The sequence below is a fragment of the Rhinolophus sinicus genome, linkage group LG01 (genome assembly GCF_036562045.2).
Source record: "Rhinolophus sinicus isolate RSC01 linkage group LG01, ASM3656204v1, whole genome shotgun sequence".
NCBI classification, from domain to species: domain Eukaryota; kingdom Metazoa; phylum Chordata; class Mammalia; order Chiroptera; family Rhinolophidae; genus Rhinolophus; species Rhinolophus sinicus.
In genome coordinates this window covers 101638807-101657501 of record NC_133751.1, presented here as the reverse complement: position 1 = coordinate 101657501, position 18695 = coordinate 101638807, and the positions used below count along the sequence as shown (strand labels likewise).

Genomic DNA, 18695 nt, shown 5'->3' with positions numbered 1-18695 from the left:
AGCCATCTTGATTACACAAACCGAGCCCGCCGTATTATATTCAGTTAATTAACTCACAACAGATAAAAAGGTGTGTCTTGTAACAGCCTAATGCTTCTTCTAGACAATGGTTTACTTTTGGGGATTTGGAGTCAATTGACGTCTCAAAATCTTAAAAGAGCTTCGTTATGGCAAGTTTCTTAATTTGATTTACTTTAAGGAATACTTAATGGTTAAAGGTCCTAACTATGTTGTTTTATTGAATTCTTGTTCATGGTTCAGGATTGATCCACTTCAGCCTTTCAGCAGGAAGCAGTTTTCCAGGGAGTCACGGCAGGACTCCAAATCAATAAGGTTAATAGACATGGGGCCATGCAGTCAGAGGTGCTATGGCTGGCATTTGTGATGCCAGTGAAGACCAGTTCTGAGGTTACCTTGTGCCTGCGACAATGTCACACTGATTACCTGGCACACACAGTTGTTTTGTGTTAATAGGTCTGTGAAGGGCCCGTTAATCTGAATTATTTTAAGGGAAATAGTTCATTGTTGTTGTTGTTGTTTGTTTTACTCTTCTTTAAATTACTCGGCTCCACACATTCTCAGATATCAACTACTCCCTTGATGTTGGTAACAGTAGTGTTCAGCTCTTTCTTGTTTTTAGTGCACCCACAACAGATTATAACTCCATAAAATGTTAGATCCCCTCAAATTAGATGGCATTTTGTCTGAAAAAAAAACCGTTTCTTTTATGAAAGGAACCCCATCTGAAAAAGGATTGTTTAAATAACAAAATCTCAGAGAAGCAACTCAATCTAGAAAACCCTCTTTATCTAGTAGTCTACATAAAGCAACATGAAATATAAACTAGTTAAGCAAATAAGTCTTTAAGAAACCAGAAGAAAGTAAGCAATTCCTCCCAAAACCCATCAAAATGTACCATTTACAGACATCCTACAGGAACTAAAACAGCTGACTCCAGAGCAAATAGATTCATGTTGCCCAATATTTCACATAAATATGTTGATAAATACATAAATGTAGAATAGAAGTATTACTAAGTAGTAATTAGGAATATTTGCCCATCTCTCGTTGAGGAAAAAGCTTGAGAGTGCACATTATTTCAAATAACTGACACTGATTTTACTATGCAAACTGAGGAATCATCATTACCACCATATCATTTACAGATTTCTTTGACTATTTCCTGCTTTTTCAAACTTTTGTCTATTTTTTAAAGAAAATAAAACAAACACTATGAACAATCTAAAGTCTTTAATTTTCCAAGAATTGCCTTGACAAACTCTGTGGTGTTCATATACCCATTCTGAAAGTGTCTGACTTTATGTTTCATCGTTGGCTGATTTGCAATATTCTTAAAATAAAGATTTATGATTGCAAAACCTGGAAATATCAGATAACAACTATTATTCTGTTCAGACTAGTTTGCCTGTGGAGACAAATGTACATGAATCAAGTTAAACAGGAGATTGAATTACAGTGTTCTTGTTGTTGCCTCCCCTACTCTTTAAACCTGTTAAAAAGTAAAACGTAATAGGTTAACTTGAAAATACTTCAAGTCTGAAGGAAACTAGATTTTTTAAAATTGAACTGTTAATTGACTTGTAATCATTATTGATCATTAGCCCTTTCTTTTATGATGTGGATGTTAATGATGACGGTGGTTGTGATGATGATGTAATGTATACACAAAATGATGGAAATGTGTTATTTTAATCTGAAGAGGACTCATTTTTATGCCAAATCTATGTAGGTTTACACGGTGGCCCTGTAACAGCCAAGAAAAAGGAAGAAGCAAACATTCTGGACTTTAAACTAATCTAAAAGGAGAAATTTCTTTAATCTTACATTCCTTTTTCTATTTTCTTGTTTGAAATGCTAGCCAAGCCTGTCCTGAATTGAAATTGTTTGATGAGGATAAATACTATTTTTTAAATGTCTGTTACATTTATCTTCTAGGAGGAAAGCAGTTCTTTTACTAGTTGTACATCTTTAAAAACTCATGTCTAATTTGAATTAATTAACATATTTTGTCGTCAAAAATTAATTCTAAAAAAGGAAAAATAACGAGGAAAGCAATTTAATTGTTTATTTTATAAGAGAGGAAAAAAACTTTGTCATTCACAGGGCAGCTCAGTTAATTTGATGTGCTTTGATATAAATTTGGGGGTTGCTTTAATTTCAAAACATATTTTTTCACTTAATAAGAGAGACAAAAGAAACTTTCAACCAGCATCTCCAGTTTGTTATCTCAGAATGTTTTGGCTTCTCAAATGTGAGAACATGATTGTTTTTATTTCCAGGAGGAGATAATAACACTGAAGCAATAAAAAAGAGTCAAGGCAGCTTGCACAGCACAGGAAGTTCACAGCTAGAGACTTAATTTCTCACACAATGTGCTGTGCAATGGGCCCATTAACATAGATGAATAGGCTCTTTAAAGGTTTTTTTTTTCCTTCTTCTTCTTCCAGATATGCAGCTGCCGCTGAATGGTGATATGTTAATAAGGTACTCGCCTGCCTATTCTTCAGGTACTCTGGCATTCTCTACCTAGGTAATCTCCATATAGGAAAAGCTATTAGGGGGTTGTATCTGCTACCACACCTTCAATTATATTAACACCTGCACTGAAATCCACGTAGGGTAAACTAGTAGGGGGGCCCTGGCCTTAGTCCACCCCTTTCCTCCCTACGAAGTTACAGGGGGAGGGTTTGGAGAGGGGGGAGAAAGGAAGAAGTAGAAAAAAAAAAAGAGGAAAGTCACTTTTATTACACATCAGTGGGAACCTTCTGAAAAAGCTTTCATGCCTAGGAAATTGTTATTTCTTCAAACAGCTGACAGCCTGCAGAGGAAACTCTTAATGGAAACCCAGCTCCTGCATTGTTATGCATGGCCCTCATGTAGATTCAGGGGGGTGGATTAAGTTAGCTTCCAAAGGGTCTATTGTGTGGAGCATTAATTTGCAGGGCTCTTGATATCTGAGTTGGAAGGTTTATAACCTCAGTGTTTACTTAGATGAACTACATCATAGGTTTGTTTATTCCGTCTGCAGTCTCTTATTTCCTAGTAAATGTTACATTTATATTTGTTAACAGCAAGAATGTTGTTATCAATCTGAAAGAAATAATTACATTCATTCATTTAAAAGCCTTAATCCTGGGTCACCCTTCACAGTTATGTCTATAGAAGATTATACAGATAAATTCATTTCTCAAGAACATTTATGCCACCCAGTTAAACAACAGCATGAAGACAATATAGTTTGGAATGAATGCTTAATTATAGCCCACTCCACAGTGGTAACTTTCTGCAACATTAACATAACTGCCCCTTTTTTCTTTCATATAGCAATATTATAAATACATGTTCCCCGATCTATGCCTTTTAATTCCAGATGAACAAATCTATAGAATTGACGATTACGTTTTTGTCACTGTTTGTGTGATTATTTGTAAAGGGTTGGTTGTAATTTTGCAATTTTGTGTTTTTAAAATGTTTCCAAATTGATGTTTGGAAACACATCTATGTTTGTTTTAGACATAGGAACCCTTCAAAAGTCTAATTTTTCAAGATTAAATTGAATATATATATTCAGAAACGTTTTCAGCACCACCCCTAACCCTATACTACCCTCTTCCTTTCCTCCCAGGATTGTATAGGCAATTGCTAACGTGAATTTAAAATTCAATATGAATGGCTTAGGGGGAAAAAAATCAAGCCCATTGGAATTTACTCTGGTCTTAATCTGGATTTAGGGACTCAATAGAATAAAGTACATTATGCTTGAATAATTGAAGTTCCTATTATTATGTAACCTTTTTTAAATAGAAAACAACACCAACATGTTGAATATTTTCGTGCTTATTTTCTACTTTTGGTTAGTATTTTTGATGTCTTACAGATAATTTAAAATGTCGCTATTTATGGAATTATACATGTTAGCGTTTATATTGAACAGGTCTTGTGGTAGAGTGGTGAGATCATTTATTTTCTCAGACATCAGAGACAGGGCTTTACTTCTGGCTCCAAGTGACTTTGGGTTGGTCTCAGAGCCTTGTGGGTCTTCTTTTTTCATCTGTAAAAATTAGAGTGATGGTCTGATTTCTGAAGTCTCTAAGCAATAACGTTCTATGATTCTCACTAAAATATCTATTTCTTATAGAAGGAACTCCCAATAAAGCTGATATACCTGGACCTCCTCTACTCTCAATAGTTAGATTTCCCAATCTTCATATACTTCCCAGGGTTGTTATCTTTATTACCATCACTTATAATGCTCACTATTTTTTCATTCTTTCTATTTTATTTCAAGAGAAAGTTGTTGTTAGGAAGACTCTGATAGACCCAGTTGAAAATATACCGGTTCATGGTAGTGAAATGTTAAAGGAAGATTTTGAGACCTGATTACGCTTAGTTTGGCAAGTGATGGCGAAACGGCTTCCCTGTTCACCTACCAACATGCTAATTAACCTGTCTCACAGGTGGTTCCTCTGCATCCTGAAAAGCAATCCATCCAAAAACAGCAATCTGATTAGCAAATATGTCTTGAGCACCTATCATATGCTAGTCATTGTGCTAAATATTGAGGATACTGTTATACACAAGAAAGAAATGGCCCCTGCCCTTGAGTGGATTATGTTGGGGGTCTGTGCCTATCATATGTAGACACATAACAAGTGCTTACTGAATGAATGAACACATGTATGAATGAATAAATAAATAAGGCATACCCTTAACACAGCCATGATTTATCTTAGGTAGATAAGATATACAGGTTTGGTTTAGCTCATTTTAATAGTAATTTATTGAACATCTTCTATGTGCCAAACATTGGATCTAGCATTGGAAATTTTTATTAGGGAAATAAACTACCAGTATAAGTTGATATAGCAAGGCAAAACCATGATATGGATTATACTCTTAAATACTTGCCAATAGACATAAATTCCAAGTGCTATAATGGGTACTGAAGAGCTGGCTCATGTAGGCTTCATTTAGCACAGATTTAATCTTGATCTTAAAGTTGTTATAGGAGTTACATATAAATTTATTGTAGTGTGGGGACAACAACTGCAAGAAAACACTTGGACTGCAAATGTCATTTATAAGCTGGATAAAGGATTCTATGGCTCAGTACAGAGTGCCAAAAGGAGGAAAGAAAAAAGAAACCAATTTTCAGTTACTGTATACTGATGATGACAGTGATGATGACAATAACGATGACAACTGTCTTTTATACTGGACTTATTAAACATCAAATTTTATCCTGAATACTCTATATGCATTATCTGATTGAATTTCCCCATAGGCTTTGGAGGTGGGCATTATTATCCCCACTCTGCAGATAAAGAAACTGAGGTTTAGAAGAATGAGATAACTTGCCCAAGCCACAGAGATGGCAAATGGTAGAACTGAAATTCAAAGTCAAATTTCCCTCACTCCCCAGTTTCTCCTCATAATGACTCCATTACTGTTATCCTATCCTTGTTGTCAGAGTTCTCTAGCTACTTCAGGTCTTCTAATGGTCAACTTTGTTCTTTCTGCAATTCATTAGGAGACTGCTGGGTACAATCATTAATTACAGCTTAATATAAGAACAGCTTTCAGGTCTGGAATCCATCAAAGAAAATTGTGTTACGCTCTTTTCCAAAGTTGAGAAATATAACTTTTTTCATGGTAATATTTAAAGCAATTTTAGACACTTCTATAAAATATCAATATGTGTCTGTTTCTTAAATTACATATATATATATATATATATACAGATATATGTACTTATGTTAAAAGTATGATATACATATATATCATATATATGCCAAAAAATGTATACACATTTTAAGAAAGGAAACATTTGTATTAAAATTGTAATATCAATATATACCGATAACAAAAATGAATACAAGTTATGTTTGACTTCTGCAATTACAAGAGGTGCTCAAAGTAGTAACCATCAGCATCCAGACACTTCTGATTATAGCAAACTATTGCTTGAGCAATGTTGACCAAAGTGGCCACTTGTATATATTTTTTTGGAACCCCTGGTATGTGTGTATGTGTATGTGAATATATATATATATATATAGGATGAAGGAGGTGGTAATGATTAAATGGTGGGTTTATGAAACTTGCAAACTGGCCTGTTTAGAGAATGACACCTGCATGTCATCATTACAGCAAGAAGTATGAGAGTTTCTAAATCTGAATAAGGAACATAAAAGAACACGTAAATTTTTTTATTCTCCCAAAAGGCAAATATAATAGAGGGAGGGATGGATGGAGAAAAGCAGCTGCAAGGAGGCTGGGATTAAATGTCTGATCCTCTACTTTGACAACTGTAAAAACATATTTGATCACTGATGTCATTACTGGAGATGTTGATATGCTGTGGGTCTTTAGACAGCACAATCTTTTCATGCTTCTAGAGTTGCCATTTATTGTTTATTTTACTAGTAGGAACTTGTTATCAGTTTGTTTACATCTATAACCATATGTTAGTAAATTGGTATATATACAAAGAAAACTGGGACATAGTTAAATTTTTGTTGAAGACAGTAATTTGAGTTTAGAGCTTTTTTTTTAAAATCACAAATAAAACTAAAGTTGGAAATGTTATCAAAAGGAAGACATAGGAGTAATTTCTATTTAATTGTTTCAGTTACAAGTGCCTACAAATAATGAAGTGAGTACGTGTGAGTGAAGTTTAACAAGGGAGCTTATCTTCCCTAATACATAACAACTTCAAACATACATTTGATTTTTGCCTCGTGTGATTTAGTTGAAAGAGAAAGTGATTTGGTGCCTGCTAGTATGGTAACAAATACTTGCTATCACAATTATTGTGTGGCTTTAGGGCAGTACCTTAATCATTAGGTCTCTTTTGTCTTTCCTTGTATTAAATGGAGATGAGAATGCCGACCTTTCAGGGTTGTAGTACGAGTTCAGGGAATATGTATGAAGCATATAACACATACTAAGTGTTGAATAAATGGTGGTCACATTTTAGTAATGACTAGATGCCTGGGAAATCAGGACATCGAGAGAAGAATGAAGAAAAAAAGGAATATTAGTAATAGAAAAAGCAGTGAAATCTACGAAAAGATGGTTTAAAATGGCCAGTACTGGGAGAGGGAATATACATATCGAAAGGCAAAATGTTAAAAGATAAGGACACTGAGTAGAAAAGTTTGTCTATAGAGTATTATTCTGATTTTTGGAATTTTATTTTCACAAGTAAGCACAATGCCCTAGAAAAAAAGAAAGAAAAAGCAACAATATAAAACTATGGGAAAATTAAACAAAAACAGGAAAATTAGATTAAATATGGATCTTTGGCCAAAAAACAGTTGATCAGTGCAAACAGAACAATATGGTAAAACAAAAAGCCTGGGAAGTCTTGAAAAGAAAAACAAAGAAACACGAGAAAGAAAAAAAGCAAACACAGAGAATAAAGGGTTCAAGCACAGACTTAAGCCAGAACACTCACAACTCTGCTTTTAATTTTGACAGCAAAATGATATCTGAATTGAGCCATTTACTCTATGAAAAGGGCATACATGATGTTAAAAAGCAATTATTTTTAAAATTCTCAAGTTAAAGCAGAATGTTATATTTAAGCATGATATGTATGTCTGTTTTTAAATACATACGGAATTTGGATGTTTTGACATGGAGAAGTCATTTGATTTCATTATAAGTTTACCCACCTAGATGCCAGGAAGGAGAAACTTGATTGTTCACACATTCACTCAATTCAAGAAAATAATTTTTTCAAATTACAGTTATGACAACAGATAGAGTAGAGATGGTAGCTAGTTAAAAATAGCCATGTGTCATTTTGCTGAATGGCTAAAGCAACAACAGCAACACAAATATTTTCAGCCATACATCAAGCCACCTGAAAATCCTTTGGGGATCAATTCCTTCCCTTCTATAGCAAAGTAACATGTGTACATCTACTACAGATCTAAAGGCAAATAGACTTGTTCCTGTTCACTTGTCCTTGCAGTGTAGCATCTGCTCACTAGGTTTTTCGCTGTTATTTATTTTTTTTTCTGATTGCTCCAACTCAAAAACATCATCCTACCACCTTTTCAGTTGTTAAATCTCTCTGTCCTTGTGGCTACATCTCTGTGCACCAGAGAAAAGATCTCATTAACAAAGTAGATGTGTGTGTGTCCTTAGCTCTGAGGCCCCTTGCTTGCAGCTGGAGGCAGCTCCTCGCTCAGCCTGCCGTGCAGAGTGACACAGACAGGCGACATCGTCACTGAGCACGAACTTCTATTACATCCAGGCAGACTGTGAAAACCATTTCAGAACCGTGGCAAGACATGAGGAAGTAAAGGTAATCCTTCTGTTTCTATATCCAATTTTTGCAAGAATAAAATATTTCCATCTGGAAGGGACGATTGGGCAAAACTGGGGGAGTGGTAGGTTCTGTGTCAAAACAGATAAGCCAGGAAATAGATTCATTAATCAGCTACGAAATAAAGTTCAAACAGAGAAAGGGAAGAGCCTCTCTCATGCAAAATGAATGAAATGTTTTTCAGGATGGATATAAAAAGGGGTGTGCTAGTGAAGGTTTTGTTACATGGGAAGTAAACTGCACGCTAATATCCGGTAACGAGAGGAGGAGTTTTTGTCTTACTGGAATCTCCAAGTTGGAAAGGACTTTAGAGATCATATAGTCTGTCATGAATGATCACATCTAATACTTTTCTTTTTTTAAAGGGGTAGCTGCAAAGTTTTGGACAAGATCTCTGCAGGCAACTGGAAACACAGTGTACCCAGGTGGTGGGTCTCGTCTGTGGCAATATATTTTTCTATCCGTCCAATTGAGTATGGCTGTAAAGGGAATAAAAACCCATGTAATCTCCAGCAGTGACAATTTAATCAGTTATATAAGGGGAAGAAGCAGAGTCCCCTTATTTTCATATTTGCATATTTGATTTTTGCATTGGGGAATAGATTATGTTTTTCTATTACTTCACATTCAATTTTAATATTTAACTCCTTTATGAGTAAATTTTTACAGTGGTAAGAAATACTGAGTCAAATTGGTCTGAGAGAAAGGTTCCATTTCAGAAATAAAACACTTGATGCACCATGCTTTGTGTAACATCTTTCGCTACAATGAATCTACAAAGTCATGCCAAACATGGCTTTCTTGCTCCCAGCTTCTGCTCCTGATGCTTCTGCTATTAACATTCGTGCATCTACCCCGAAAATGAAGGCAACTGTTTGGAGAAAAATGCAAAATGATGAGGACTACACCATAGTATGTCCCCTTTTTTGTTAATATTTCTTAAAATGGTAAATCTTAATAATTGCATCCATTTCTGAAGAAGTAGGGTTTCTACAATACCTTATATACACAGGGGTCAGTTTTTATGAGGTTATAGAAGAGCAATAAATGCAGTTAAATTAATAAAACTCCATTGATTTTACAGTCGACAGAATGATATTATTGCCCATAATGTAGTAAAAGATTATGGGGTAGATTTTAGGATAAACAAGATGGAAGTAATTTGAAGTCGTCATCAGTTACCCTTCTGTGATTCCCAGGAGTATTTTAAAAATCTATTCAAAATGGAGTTGGATTTGAGTTACCAGAACATGGATAGCTATTTTTTTTTTTTTTTTTTTTGTATGCATCAGTGCATGTTAGTCTCCACTGGAGAAAGCTCCAAAAGTATGCTGGGTATTTTATGGAAAAAAAAATACATTCTACTTGCTGAATGATTTAGAATTTCATTATAACAAGTGAACTCTGAAGCCAACATTTCACTGGAAGGAGTAATGATTTTGAGTCTACATAATTTTACAAGAAAACAAAAGATTAAACAATAGTTTTGAAATGTTATGTGCATTAAATTTAGTCTAAGTATACTTCACACATTCGTTTGTACATGTGTGTATGTCTCTGTGTGTATATATAAAATGTGGCCTAACTGTTGATAATCAAATTGTAAGAGAAATAACTAAATTTGGAATTCAAAAAAGATAAGCCATAGTTTTTATTAAAGAGTAGAGCAGATAGTCTTTTTAGTTTACATCCATGAACACCAGTAGCAGTACAGAGGCATGTGCAATCATTAGGTGACAGGTATAAGATGCTTCGGGGGTGAGCACAGATTTGCATTAAATTCAAGCACATAACATGTCAAGTTTTGAATATGTTTTTGTTTATTTAAATCTGTATTCTGATGTTCACCCTTTCAAAGAGGTTACAAATATATGAATATGTGATCCAATGATTATGTATTCAAATTAACCCAGTTTCTTTGAATATGGTTGTGGGGACAGAGCCAGGCGAGCAGTTTGTAGGCTTTCGGCCTCACGTGGAAAGGTGTTGGCTCAGGTAGTAAATGGCTATCAATTGTGATTGGATGGCCATTAGGTGTGGCTAGTTGGCCATCAGCTGTAACCAGTGAGCCATTGGCCACTAATATAACTGCCGTGACTATGCTAGCAAAAAATGGGGGCTAGCAAGAAGATGGTGGCTCAGCTAGCAAGCGCGGATTGCGGTTAGCAGGGCGGATGGCAGCTAGCAAGTGAGGTTGGTTCGCAGAGAAAAGTGGACAGCAGGTTGCGGATAGTGTGGCTCCTGCTTCCTGTGTCTCCAACCCCGCCACCAGTGAGACTATTGTGGTGTGACTCCCCTACCTATGGCTCCCGGGGTGTTCCTTTTTGGCCTCACCATGTCCTGTGTTCTTTTGTGGGGAGCGGGAACTGAGACTCCCTCAGGCCGCCCCGCATGACAATGATCTAATGATTAAATGATCCCTAAACACTCAACTCCTCAGAGATATTCTGATGCCTCAGCATATTTTCCCAAGGCCTGGAGAGTACTAGCTCTGCCTAGGAGTGCCTTGAAGCACAGAAACTCTGCTCTACCTAAACACAGTCCTAGGCTTTAATCACAATGGCTAGCTTCACACTAAAGCAATTAACCATATAATTGCTTTCTAGAAGCCCAGCCTCATCAGTATCTTTCCTTCAGGCCAACTGACAAGGCTGGATATAGTCAATGCCTTAAGTGGATTTGACTGCCTAAGAGGCACATGTCTCTGCATACACAGTCCCAATTGCAGAGTAGGAGCATTCCTCCTCAATCTATTTTGTAGAAGTTTCCAATTCACAATGAACACTTTAAATTTAAATGGTTAAGGTAAAATGATTATTCCATTAAACAATTAAGGGTCGCCAAATTATCACCAGAAAGTTGAGACCAAATGATAATGATCTGTTTATAGTTTGTTGGGATATTTTTTGGGGGAGTCGTTTGTTTTTTCCTTTTTGGCAGGGGTTGGGGGGGTGCCACTATAGCTCTCAAAACCCAAAATAATAACATTTACTTTATAGTTGGAAAGAGGTAAAAATGCCTAAGGAAAGTAATTTGTATTTGAATAGGCAAAGGTTAGAAAAGGTTAGATAAGAATAGAAAAGTAGGAGTGTGTGTGTGTGTGTGTGTGTGTGTGTGTGTGTGTGTAAGTGTGTGTGTTTACATACATGTGTATTTTTTTAGGCTTATTGAACATTGTGAGTTCATTAGTCATTGCTGGACTTGGTGATGCGTCAAATGTAAATTGGAACCTTTCTATCAGCCTCTTCTTGGTATCCTAACAGGAAGTTTCTGCTGGCATGATGACAAGATTTTTGGTTATTATCCATTAAACTGATTTCTGCACAAGTGCCCTATTAAAAGATTGTCAATACTTTCCTAGCTTAAAAGCCAAGTATGAATACAAGATCTGAGCAACAGAAGTTTTCCAATGGGTTTGCCTTTTCTCGGAAGCACTTTAGCAGATTAACTTAAATATTCCTCAAATGCAATTAAAATACACTAGACAACAAAGGACATCCCCAACCCCTCAACCCCAATATTAAAGAATTCATGCTTCTAGTATGCACTGGCCAGAAATCTGGTAGGTTATGTGGTCTGATAAGCTTAACTGGTGCTGTATCTCATTCTGGAATGTCAATCAATGTCCCTATTGCGCTGAAAAATGTGTTGAAATTATGAGGTTCTCTCTCTAAAAGATTTGCACAATTTGGAATCCAACAGTTAGTTCTATGGCCTTCAATGAAAGAAAGTACACTCATGGAATTTGGTGTTGATGATGTTGGGAGCCTCCTAAGTAAAAGCACTTATACCGGTACCATGAAAACGGTGGATTTTTAAAGCTATTGGACTGATTTATCCTGAATCAGAGAAGACTATCAAAGTTGGTAAAAACTGTTTTCTGAATCTTACTTTTAAGCACCAAACTCCAGTTCTTTCTCATGTTCACAAATTTAGATGAATGATAAAACAGTTTATCTGCTGACTGGGCAAGTTGTGCCCCAACCAAAGCCCACAGTCGTCCTGGCTCCTCACATTTAAAGCTGAGTGTTGTGAGAACTTGGATGCTTGGCTGATCTGTGGAGTGTCAGGAGCACAGGTGGTAACGAGACCCAGAGCTGAGGGGAAATCTTGCTGAAGCGTGATTCAGGGTCTCAGCTCCCTCTCCCCACATAAGAATGCAGGATATGGTGACCTGTGCGAGGAGCCTGGGGGTGAATGCAATATCCTGGACACAGCCAGGCTCTCTGGGCACAGCCAGGGTTTCTCAGGGCACCACCAGTACTTCTGGGCACAGCCAGACTTCCTGGACTTCTTAGGGTACCACCTGTCTTCCCGGACACAGCCAGGGTTTCTCAGGGCACCACCAGTACTCCTGGGCACTGCCAGACTTCCTGGACTTCTTAGGGTACCACCTGTCTTCCCGGACACAGCCAGGGTTTCTCAGGGCACCACCAGTACTCCTGGGCACTGCCAGACTTCCTGGACTTCTTAGGGTACCACCTGTCTTCCCGGACACAGCCAGGGTTTCTCAGGGCACCACCAGTACTCCTGGGCACAGCCAGACTTCCTGGACTTCTTAGGGTACCACCTGTCTTCCCGGACACAGCCAGGGTTTCTCAGGGCACCACCAGTACTCCTGGGCACAGCCAGACTTCCTGGACTTCTTAGGGTACCACCTGTCTTCCCGGACACAGCCAGGGTTTCTCAGGGCACCACCAGTACTCCTGGGCACTGCCAGACTTCCTGGACTTCTTAGGGTACCACTAGTTTCCCCGGGCACAGCTAGGATTTCTCAGGGCACTGCCACTTTCTCTGGGAACAGCCACACTTCCTGGACACAGCCAGGGCTTCTCAGGGCACCACCACTCTCTGTGGGCACAGCCACACTTCCTGGACACAGCCAGGGCTCTCAGGGCACTGCCACTCTCTCTGGGAACAGCCCGACTTCCTGGGCACAGCCAGGGTACCTTCAGGGCTCAGCCAAACTTCCTGGACTCAGCCAGGGCTCTCAGGGCACTGCCACTCTCTCTGGGAACAGCCCGACTTCCTGGGCACAGCCAGGGTACCTTCAGGGCTCAGCCAGACTTCCTGGACTCAGCCAGGGCTCTCCTGGGGGTGAGGGATGACCTTGACCTCACCCTCATCTCCCACGGAGGACTCAGCAAGCGTTACCTCCTGGGACTATAAGTCCTGCATCCGGGCTGCCTGAGCAGGAACTTCCCCGGCCCACAGGGCTGCAACGACCTTCGCTTTCTCCGGCCTGTGCTGGTTGGGGAACCGTCCACATCTTTCCACCTCTCCACGGGGCTCCATCTCTGCAGCAGCTGCATGGCTTTTCCTGTGCTGGTGGGAGAACCGTCCACATCTTTCCACCTCTCCACGGGGCTCCATCTCTCCAGCAGCTGCATGGCTTTTCCTGTGCTGGTGGGAGAACCGTCCACGTCCTCCCACCCCTCCACGAGGGTCCAGCTCTCCGGCAGCTGCTCCTCCTGGTCTTCCTCAGACTGAGTGTTCATACACACAAACTGCTCCACCGTCCTTTGGAGAGCTTTGGCCGGCACCATATCCTGCCGACTACGCCATGTGTCATGCGGGAGACCCTGCTCGCTGCGCCATTTGTCGTGCTGGGAGGCCTGCAGGGTCTCTGCTCCCGCTCCCCATACAAGAACGCAGGATATGGTGAGGCCAAAAAGGAACACCCACGGAGCCATAGGTAGGGGAGTCATACCACTATATTCTCTCTGGCGGCACTATACTCTCACTGGAGGCTGGATCCACACTGTCCGCAAACCGCCATCCACGCTTGCCAGCCCAGCCGCCATCTTCTTGCTAGCCCCCATCTTCCTTCTCTCTCTCCTCCTCTCCGTAGCCACAGCAGTTATATTGTGGCCAATGGCTCACTGGTTACAGCTGACGGCCAACTAGCCACAGCTGATGGCCATGCAATCACAGTTGGCCATTTACTACCTGAGCCAGCACCTGTCTATGTGAGGCCGAGAGCCTGGAAACTACTCTCTGGGGCTCCGCCCCCACATATGGTGAGGCCAAAAAGGAACACCCACGGAGCCACAGACGGGAGTCACACCACCATATTCTTGCTGGCGCTGGGTGGAGACACAGGAAGCAGGAGCCACAGAATCCGCAATCCACACTCCGCCACACTCCGCCACTCTGCAATCTGCTTGCTAGCTCAACCACCATCTTCTTGCTAGCCCCCATTTTCTGCTGGCATAGGCATGGCAGTTATATTAGTGGCCAATGGCTCACTGGTTACAGCTGACGGCCAACTAGCCACAGCTGATGGCCATGCAATCACAGTTGATGGCCATTTACTACCTGAGCCAGCACCTTTCCATGTGAGGCCGAGAGCCTGGAAACTGCAGTCCTGGCTCTGTCCCCACATGAAGGGACCACAGTCTTTCACTCTCATTGAGAGAACAAACTTGATGGACTTCAAAACAGGTGTTCTTGTTTTCCATAGAGCCTCCCCATGTATTCATTTTCTTCTTCTCCTTCTCCTTCTTTTTTACTATTCTTAAAGGGGAAATATATATATATTCACACACAAATATATACATACGAATATATACATATACATATATATGTACATATATATGTGTGTGTGTGTATATATACATATATATATATATGTATATATATATATATATGTATATATATGGAAAACAGCTATGAAAACCTTTTGGCGATATGGAGCACGCTCACAGCCGTTTGAGGGCTGATTAAAAGATGGATGTGCTTGCACCTCCTGCCACTTGCTGCCAGTTGCCAAAGAGGCTGCGTCTCCCCACAGCCGGGTGCTCGCGGCCCACTCTCCTCCTTCAGTCTATTCTTGGCTGTGGATTCCCCTGTGCTCTTTGTGCACTTTAAATTTATTTTGCATTTAAAAACTCAATTGGCTCATCTGTTAAGCATTAAGCAGCTCCCTTTTGAGCCACAGGGGGAGCCCTGGGAAAACCCACAGCTGCTGGAACATGGAAAATGGGTTTAAAAAAACAAAACCATTTTGAAAGTTTAAAGCATTTTAGCAGCCGTGGATTTCCCAATCCTTACCACCCAAATGGTTCATCTGTTTAACTTTTATCTGGTATTGGAAAACACAAACCAGAGCATTCAATAGCCCTCAAATGACTTTTTGTTTAATACAAAATGAAAGTAAAAGCGAAGCAAGCCATGTGGGAGGATCTTTCAGAGAGCTATGGCCGGGAATACCTGCTAGCATATTTTCCCTCCAGTTACAGAAACAATCCTGAAATCCAGCCATGCCTGCTCGAGCCGCAACATTTCCTCCACTCACTTAGACACACATCCCTCTTCTCTCACCAAGAGGTTGGGGGGAGGAGGGGCCAGTCCAAAACAAATCCAAATCCCAGCTTATAAAATGACAATAAAATTTATGGAAAAGTTAATAGGCTGGGGATAATGAAATGTTCAATCAAGGTTTTAAGTTTCATAATGATTTGTCATTGACTAAAAATTCAGGTTTGATTACATTTGGATGATAAAACAGTTTATCTGCTGACTGGGCAAGTTGTGCCCCAATTATTCTGGTTTATTTCACGTTCCCCAAACATTCCCCTAACTGACCTATAGTCTCCTTGTAGTAGGGCCCTGTGGGGACAGAGCCCCAGAGAGCAGTTTCCAGGCTCTAGGCCTCACATAGAAAGGTGCTAGCTCAGGTAGTAAATGGCCATCAACTGTGATTGGATGGCCGTCAGCTATAAGCAGTGAGCCATTGGCCACTAATATAACTGCCATGGCTACTGAGGAGAGTCGAGGAAAGTTGAGGAGAGTGGAGGAGAGTTGAGGAGAGTGGTCGGTTGGCAGCAAAGCGGACAGCAGGTCGCATGTCATGTGAACCCAGCCTCCAGTGAGACCATAGTGGTATGACTCCCCTACCTATGGCTCCGTGGGTGTTCCTTTTTGGTCTCACCACATCCTGTGTTCTTATGTGGGGAGCGGGAGCAGAGACCCCGCAGGCTGCCCTGCACTACACCTGTGTTTTTGTGCAGGGAGCGGGAGCAAAGACCCCGCCTGATATCCCGTTGTGGGGACAGAGCCCCAGAAAGTGGTTTACAGGCTCTCGGCCTCACGTGGAGGAGTGCTGGCTCGGGTAGTAGATGGCTGTCAGCTGTGGCTGATTGGCCGTCAGCTGTAGCCAGTTAGCCAATTAGCCGCTAATATAACTGCTGCGGCTACGGAGGAGAGAGGAGGAGAGTGAAAGAGAGTCGTCGGTGGGTTGCAGACAAAAGGGACAGCAGGTCGCACGTCCAGTGAACCCAGCCTCCAGTGAGACCATAGTGGTATGACTCCCCTACCTATGGCTCCGTGGGTGTTCCTTTTTGGCCTCACCATATCCTGCGTTCTTGTATGGGGAGCGGGAGCAGAGACCCCGCAGGCCGTCCCGCATGACAAATGGCGCTGTGAGCAGGGGCGCCCGCATGACACCGTACAACAGGCCCCAAGTCCCACAGTTAGATACCAAGTCCTTTTAATGATAGTTAAGTGTCACGCAGGGCGGCCTGCAGGGTCTCTGCTCCCGCTCCCCACATAAGAACGCAGGATATGGTGAGGCCAAAAAGGAACACCCACGGAGCCATAAGTAGGGGAGTCATACTAGTATATTCTCGCTGGCGGCACTATACTCTCACTGGAGGCTGGATCCACACTGTCCACAACCAGCCATCCTAACTGCAATCCGCTCTTGTTAGCCCAGCCACCATCTTCTTGCTAGCCCCCATTTTCTGCTAGTGTAGCCACAGCAGTTATATTAGTGGCCAATGGCTCACTGGTTACAGCTGACGGCCAAGTAGCCACAGCTGATGGCCATCCAATCACAGTTGATGGCCATTTACTACCTGAGCCACCACCTTTCTATGTGAGGCTGAGAGCCTGGAAACTACTTTCTGGGGCTCTGTCCCCACAGTAAGATACTCCTATAAAAATGAAAATATTATTTGGAAAGGTGACAACTGAAAGCCTATTATTTACTATTACTACCTGATGCAAGCAAAAGTTCCACATGGAAAAACAAAATAATGTAATACTGAGTAAATAGAAGAGGTGAAAAAGAGATATTTGAATCATGGGACTATTATTGTCCAAATCAGATGAATAAATGAAGTGCAGAATATTATTCATCCAGAGTCTTTCATTCTACTGGTCAGTGTCAGATGCAGAAGTAAAATTATATAATTCCTGATTCCCAGTCCAATTTTTATCTTGGGATATCTTCTCTGAGATGTTAATGTTGCGTGGGGTTGGGATAGAGTGATTAGTTTGTGAGGAACATGTTCATGGAATATTGTCTGCTATGCACTTTTAAATATACTTTGCATTTTCATAGTCTTCAATTTCAGATTTATTTCATATTATTTTCTTCTCTCTCCCTGTCTCCTTCTTTGTCTAGTATATCCATAAAATTCTTAAAAAATATATTGATATGACACTATAGTAGGGAGTTGAATATATTCTATAGATCACGCAAACTTTATGAGGCTTTGCAACAGGGTTCTAAACAATTTAAAAAGAGTGGGTATAAGAAAATGGTAAAATAAATTTGTAGTAGAAAAATAGTAGCATGATAAATGCTCAAGACAGATACATACACTGGCAAATTCTGCAACTGTGAAGAAAGAATTTAAGTAGCATCTTCAATTTTAAAAGCCCAGAAAAAATGTCCGTTTTCCCTATCGTCAAACTCAAATTTCAGACTCAGTTTCAAACTGAGATAGAGACTAATGGTAATAATATCTGTATACATGTTGGAGAGGGGACTATTCCTTTTTTGTTGTACCTTCAAAAACTTTTACCAGGGGAAACAAATCTTTATTGAATGTCTACTATGTGCCAGGCACAATGCTAATTGATTAATGTGATTTTAAGTGTTCAGGGATAATGCCAGTGACCTATTTTCATATGGTTTAATTACACATCTAACGCCTACTTAGTCCATGTCTCTTCAGCTTCAGCTGCTGTTCCAAGTTTGGAGAAGGATTATTCAAGTCTTGTATACAGATGGAAGAGTTTAACTACTAAGTCAAGTAGGGACTACAAACTATAGTTTGCGATCAGCTTGTACCACGAGATATAGACCTAAATAATACTATTCTCTGTAAGGAAATGAAGTCCATTTTAATCCAGCTGAAGCCAAAAAGAACATGAACTGTGGCTCGTCTAAATGGGAAGGTAGAGCTAGACTTTAAAAATCTTATCTGGACTCTTCCTCTTTCTCTTCATCTCTCATTTTGGCTTTTCTCTAGATTATGGCCACATTCTTTCTTCAGTTCAGAAAGCTTCCTGCTTATCACACAGGTGGAGGGTGGAGGTTGTGGCA

General features: G+C 40.2%; 1 long non-coding RNA gene across 3 annotated transcripts in view; it reads left to right on the top strand.

The window, feature by feature from the left end:
• The first annotated feature begins 7958 nt into the window (after window positions 1–7958).
• The window catches only part of LOC109456547 (uncharacterized), a 76724-nt gene continuing 65987 nt past the window's right edge, over window positions 7959–18695 (top strand). For 2 of the 3 annotated variants that reach the window (XR_012496844.1, XR_012496843.1), the window contains exons 1-2: window positions 7961–8338; window positions 8725–9271. This is a non-coding gene — a long non-coding RNA (uncharacterized LOC109456547). Of the gene's footprint in view, window positions 8339–8724; window positions 9272–18695 lie in introns of all 3 variants that reach the window. The other variant, XR_012496845.1, reaches the window with a different exon arrangement.